Here is a 6,870-nt window from a genome sequence, read left to right on the forward strand (position 1 = left end):
ACAATGTTTATAACAGCAATGTCCACAATAGCCAAACTATAGATAGAGCCAAGATGTCTAATGACAGATGAATGGATAAAGAAAATGTAGTGTGTATATATATTTACAATGGCATATAACACAACCATCAAAATATGAAATCTTATCATTTGCAATGACATGGATTGAACTAGAGGGTATTATGTTAAGCAAAATAAATCAATCAGAGAAAGACAATTATCATATGATCTCACTGATATGTGGAATTAAAAAACAGTAGAGGATCATAGGGGCAGAGAGGAAAAAAATGAAAGAACATGAAACCAGAGAGGGAGACAAACCATAAGAGACTCTTAATTATAGGAAACAAACTGAGAGTTGCTGGAGGGGAGTGGTTTGGAGGGATAGAGTACCTGGGTGATGGATATTAAGGAGGGGATATGACGTAGTGAACACTGGGTATTATTACAAGACTGATGAATCATTGACCTCTCTCAGAAACAAGTAATATATTATGTTAATTAATTGAATTTAAATAAAATGCTTTTTTTTTAAAGATAGAACCAGGTGATGGGTAGTAAGGAGGGCACGTATTGCATGGTGCACTTGGTGTTATGCACAACTAATGAAGCATTCGAACTTTACATCGGAATCCGGGGATGTACTGTATGGTGACTAACATAATATAATAAAAAAATCATTAAAAAAAAGGTAGAACCAAAGGGGAAAAAAAGAATTTGTATTCTGTGATATTTGAAACAAATGTTCTTTATATACCTATTAAGTCCCTATGGTCCAATGTGTCATTTCAGGCCAATGTTTTCTTATTGATTTAAACTCTGGATTAACTGTACATTGATGTAAATGTATTAACATCTCTTGTTATTGTATCACTATAATTTCTCTTTCCAACTCTGTTAATATATGATTTAATTGTTTAGGTGCCCCTATGTTGAGTGCATAAATATTCATGAATATTATATATTTTTCTTGAATTGACTCTTTTATCATTACATAATGTCCTTCTGGTTTGTTTTGTAAGTTTTTATTTAAACTCCAATTAGTAAACATAGAGTGTAATATTACTTTCAGGTGTACAATTTGGGGATTCTACACATACATGCAACACTTGGTGCTCAGCACAAGTACACTCCTTAATCCACATCACTTATTTAAACCAAACCCACCCCACCTTCTTTTTGCTAACCATCAATTTGGTCTCTATAGTTAAAGTCTGTTTCTTGGTTTGCTGTTTCTCTCTTTTGTTCCTTGTGTTCCCTTTGTTTTGTTTCTTAAATTCCACATATGAATGAAATAATATGGTGTTTGTCTTTCTCTGACTGACTTCTTGCACTTAACATGATACTCTCTAGCTCCATTCACGTCATTGCAAAGGGCAAGATTGCCTTCTTTTTATGGCTAAGTAATATTCCATTGTGTGTGTATATATCTTTTTTTCTTTATCCATTCATCAGTCCATGGACATGGAGGCTGTCTGGAAAATTTGCCTATTGTAGATAATGCTGCTATAAACATCGAGGTGCATGTATCACTTTGAATTAGTATTTTTTATTCTTTGGGTAAATTCATAATAGTGAAATCACTGATTTTTGGGGTAGTTCTATTTTTTAACTTCTTGAGGAACCTCCATAGTGTTTTCCAGAGTGGCTGCACCAGTTTGCCTTCCCATCAATAGTGCAAGAAAGTTCTGCTTTTTCCATATCTCCACTAATACCTGTTGTTTCTTGTGCTGTTCATTTTAGCCATTCTGACATGTGTGAGGTGATTATCTCCCTGTAGTTTTGATTTGTATTTCCCTGATGATGAGTGATGTTGAGCATCTTTTCATGTATCTGTTGGCCATTTGTATGTATTCCTTGGGAACATGTCTATTCATGTCTTCTGCCCATTTTTTATTTGGTTTATTCATTTGTTGGTCTTGATTTTTATAAGTTCTTTATATAAGTTGGATACTAACCCTTTATCATATATGTCATTTGCAACTATCTTCTCCCATTCTGTAGGTTGCATTTTAGTTTTCTTGGTTGTTTCCTTTGCTGTGCAGAATCTTTTTATTTTGATGAATTTCCAATAGCTTATTTTTGCTTTTGTTTCCCTTGCCTCAGGGGACATATCTAGAAAGGAGTTACTATGGCAGAGTCAAAGAGATTACTGCCTGGGTTCTTCTCTAGGATTTTTATGGTTTCCTGTCTCACATTTAGGTCTTTCATTGATTTTTTAATTCATTTTTGTGTGTGGTGTAAGAAAGTTGTCCGGGTTCATTCTTTTGTATGTTGCTGTCCAGTTTTCCCAACAGTATTTGTTGAAGAGACATTTTCCATCAGATATTCTTTCATGTTTTGTTGAAGATTAATTGAAAATATGGTTGTGGGTTTATTCCTGGGTTTTCTATTCTGTTCTACTCATCTTTGTGTGTATTTTGTGCCAGTACCATACTGTCTTGATCATTACAGTTTTGAAATATAACTTGAAGTATAGAATTCTGATGTCTACAGGTTTGCTTTTATTTTTCAAGGTTGCTTTGGCTATTCAGGGTCTTTTGTGGTTCCATACAAATTTTAGGATGTTTTTTCCATCTCTGTGAAAAAATGGTGATGGTATTTTGATAAGAATTGCATTAAATGTATAGATAGCATTAGGTAGTATAGACGTTTTAACAAAATTTATTTTTTCAATCCATGAGCATCAAATGTCTTTCCATTTCTTTTTGTTATCTTCAATTTCTTTCATCAGTGTTTCATAGTTTTCAGAGTAGAGGTCTTTCACTCCTTTGATTAGGTTTGTTCCTAGGTACCTCATCGTTTTTAGGGCAATTGTAAATGGGATTGATTCCTTAATATCCTTTCTGCTGCTTCATTATTGTGGTATAGAAATGCAACAGATTTCTGTATTCAATTTTATATCCTGTGACTTTATTGAATCCATGCATTAGCTCTAGCAATTTTTTAATGGAGTATTTGGGTTCTATATAGAGTAGCATGTCATCTGCAAGTAGTGACAGTTTTACTTCTTCCTTGCTTACGTGGATGCCTTTTATTTCTGTTGTCTGATTGTTGTGGCTAGGACTTCCAGTACTGTGTTAAATAACCATGGTACAGTGGACATCCCCATTCTATTTTTCCCCATTGAGGATGATATTAGCTCTGGGTTTTTGATACTTGGCCTTTATGATATTGAGGTATATTCCCTCTAAACCTATTTTGTCAAGAGTTTTTTTTTTTTATCATGAATGGATGTTGTATGTTGTCAAATGCCTTTCTGCATGTATTGAAATGGTCATATAGTTCTTACCCTTTCTTTTATTAATGTGGTGTTTCTCATTGATGAATTTGTGAATATTGAATTACCCTTGTAACCCAGGAATAAATCTGACTCGATCATAGTAAATAATTCCTTTAATGTATTGTTGGATTAAGTAAATATCCAAGGTTCATTTGAGCCTTGTTATTCTGTCTTTAGAAAGAGCCCTGAGTCCCTCTTGCTTATACCCTCAGTGCCCTTTCAAATACCTGTTGGTCCCTAGATAGTTATCTGGTCCTAGGTCTTTCTTTCATTTACTGTTCTCTTATTCCTTTATTTATAGTTTTTAATTTTCTCTTCATTTCCCTCCCATTCCCCAATCATGAATTAGGGGTGAGAATGGGTGGCAAATGACATTTCCTTTATGTGACTGTACAAGAGAGTGGCCTAATTCTACCATTTGGTATGGAGCTTTATAGTTTGCAAAGCACTACAACATGTATGGATCTGTTCAAGAGAGATTTAATGAGCACTCCTCTGTGTTGGGCACATGATCTTGTGGCATCCTCACAACCCTGTAAGGTAGGTTGATGGAGCCCAAAGCCCAGCTGGGGATGCTGGACTCAGATCACTGGTTCATGAGCAGTGTCAGAGAGGATTGGGCTGCATCACCTGGCTCCCTCCAGTTTCATCAGCTGGCTCCCAGATCTATCCCTAAGGAGGATGCTGTGCTTCTCCCAAAGGGGTGGGAGAAAGAATAGAGAGGCTTAGAGGTAAACTGGTTCACAACCCCCCACCAGTTGTTTTTTTGTCCCTAGAAAGAACTGTGAGTCTCTTTTGCCTGTACCTCCACCCCACCACCCCCAAATGCCTATTGGTCCCTGAAGAGTCACCTGACACTAGGTCCCTCTTACTGGAGGTAGGATGGCTTCTTCCAAAGCAGAGAGCAGCCAAGCACCCTCTGTGGCTTGCTTCCAGCTTTGTGGCCTGGACAAACAGGGTGATTTTGAAGTCTCTTGTCCATGGGCACAGAGTTGGAAGCCAGGATGGTTCCAGGATAGCAAATTTGCCGGCCCTCAAACCATTTACACTACAAAAAATATCTCCTACAGAAATGTAAGGGACTGAGTCCTTACACTGGGGTTGGGAAAAGGAAACTGCCCACTGTCTTTCAGTGCCTTACCCTAACTGCTCCCATCTCTTACCCCACCTTCCTCTCAATCCCCATATCTCCCATGTTGAAATCACCTTAAAAGAAAAGAAAAACAAAAATTAAAAATCAAAATATGCAGAAAAGAACAAGTAACTACATTTCAGGTATCAAACTAAGGGGGAGAAAGTTAGACATCTACTGTTGCCCATACTTTCATCCATATGTTCCATCTACCCCTTGTAATTCTTAGTGGCGACATAAATGTACTTGTGCTAAATTTCATACTCAAATTATACCCTGTCCCCAGCCACACTCTTCATTTATGCTGATTTTCATTTCTGAGACTTGAGAATGAATATTTGGCCTGTGCTTTTTTGGTTCACAAAGACAATGCTTTGTCTCATTTGATCCTCATGAGACCTTGTAAGGCAATCAAGTGGGAGTGATCAGACCCATATTACAGATGAATAAATTGTGACAGAGAGGGGAAGCAATTTGTCTAAGGGCACAGCCACATCCTCTTCTTTCTTAATAAAGTCATTTCTACTGAAGTATCTAGGACTCATAGCATTAAGAGCAGTGAAAACTTCATCTGCATGGATGGCTGGTCTACCATTGGCCTTTTGGTACATCCAGTGAAAAGACTTAAAAAAAATCTGTGAGCAGGTGGAAGGAAGGGAATTTCTGGGGGGACAGTCCTGAAGAATGGCCTTTGCCATCATAAGAAAGCAAGCAGAAAGGTATAACACCACTCCATGTGCACTTTGGCAGAGGTTCCAGCACAAATGGGCTGATGCCAACACTTCCTGCTTCGAACTGGGTGGAGATAAGACTTTCTGCATTCATTTAACAACCAGTCTATCTCCCTACCACCCACAGCTACTATATATTGAGCCCCTACTCTGTGTCAGGTATTGTGTTGTATATTTTGCCTCTCCAACTCCCAAAACTGAGAAAAGGAAAGCTAGGGTCGTCAGCCCAAGTTTAGAGAGAGGGGTAAAACAGAACCGAAGTGTTGAAGAGATCTGCTCAAAATCACATAGTGAGTTGTTCAAGAGCCAAAGTAAGAACAAAGATTCCTAGGATTCTAGTTAATCCTAGACATTTTCAAGGATCCAGTCTCTAAACTTAAATTTTGTTGCTACTCCTAGATCCAGTAATCAAATAAACAGTTATAGTGTCCTTAATAAGAATATCTTCTCCAATGACATGACACTGTATATGGAAAACCCAAAAGAATCCACTCCCAAACTATTAGAAGTTATAGAACAATTCAGTAACTTGGCAAGATACAAAATACAAAATCAATGCCCAGAAATCAGTTGCATTTCTATACATGAACAACGAGACTGAAGAAAGAGAAATTAGGGAATCCATCCCATTTACAATAGCCAAAAACCATACGTTACCTTGGAATTAACTTAACCAGAGACGTAAAGGACCTATATTCTAGAAACTATAAATCACTCCTGAAAGACATTGAGGAAGACATAAAAAGATGGATAAATATTCCATGCTCATGGATCGGAAGAATTAACATATTTAAAATGTCCATGCTACCCAGAGCAATCTACACTTTCAATGCTATCCCGATCAAAATACCGAGGAAATTTTTCAAAGAACTGGAACAAATAGTCCTTAAATTTGTATGGACCTAGAAAAGGCCCCAAATTTCCAGGGAACTGTTGAAAAGGAAAAACAAAGCTGGGGCATCACAATGCTGGATTTCGAGCTGTACTACAAAGCTGTGATCACAAAGACAGCACGTACTGGCACAAAAACAGACACATAGACCAATGGAACAGAAGAGAGAGCCCAGAAATTGACCCTCGGCCCTTTGGGCAACTAATCTTTGATAAAGCAGGAAAAAACTTCCGGTGGACAAAAGACAGTCTCTTCAATAAATGGTGCTGAGAAAAGTGGACAGCTACATGGAAAAGAATGAAACTTGACCACTCTCTCACACCATACACAAAAATAAACTCCAAATGGATGAAAGACCTCGATGTGAGACAGGAATCCATCAAAATTCTAGAGGAGAACATAGGCAACAACCTCTATGACATCGGGCAGAGTGACCTTTTTCAGGACACATCTCCAGAGGCAAGAGAAACAAACTATAAAATGAACTTATGGGTCTTCATCAGGATAAAAACCTTCTGCACAGCCAAGGAAACAGTCAAAAAAACTAAGAGGCAGCCCACGGAATGGGAGAANAGAAAGGGGATCCCTCCTACATTGTTGGTGGGAATGCAAGTTGGTACAGCCACTCTGGAAAACAGTGTGGAGGTCCCTTAAAAAGTTAAAAATTGAACTACCCTATGACCCAGCCATTGCACTACTGGGTGTTTACCCCAAAGATACAGACGTAGTAAAGAGAAGGGCCATATGCACCCCAATGTTCATAGCTGCATTGTCCACAATAGCCAAATCATGGAAGGAGCCGAGATGCCCTTCAACAGATGACTGGATTAAGA

The sequence above is a fragment of the Ailuropoda melanoleuca genome, chromosome X (assembly GCF_002007445.2).
Source record: "Ailuropoda melanoleuca isolate Jingjing chromosome X, ASM200744v2, whole genome shotgun sequence".
Lineage (NCBI taxonomy): Eukaryota > Metazoa > Chordata > Mammalia > Carnivora > Ursidae > Ailuropoda > Ailuropoda melanoleuca.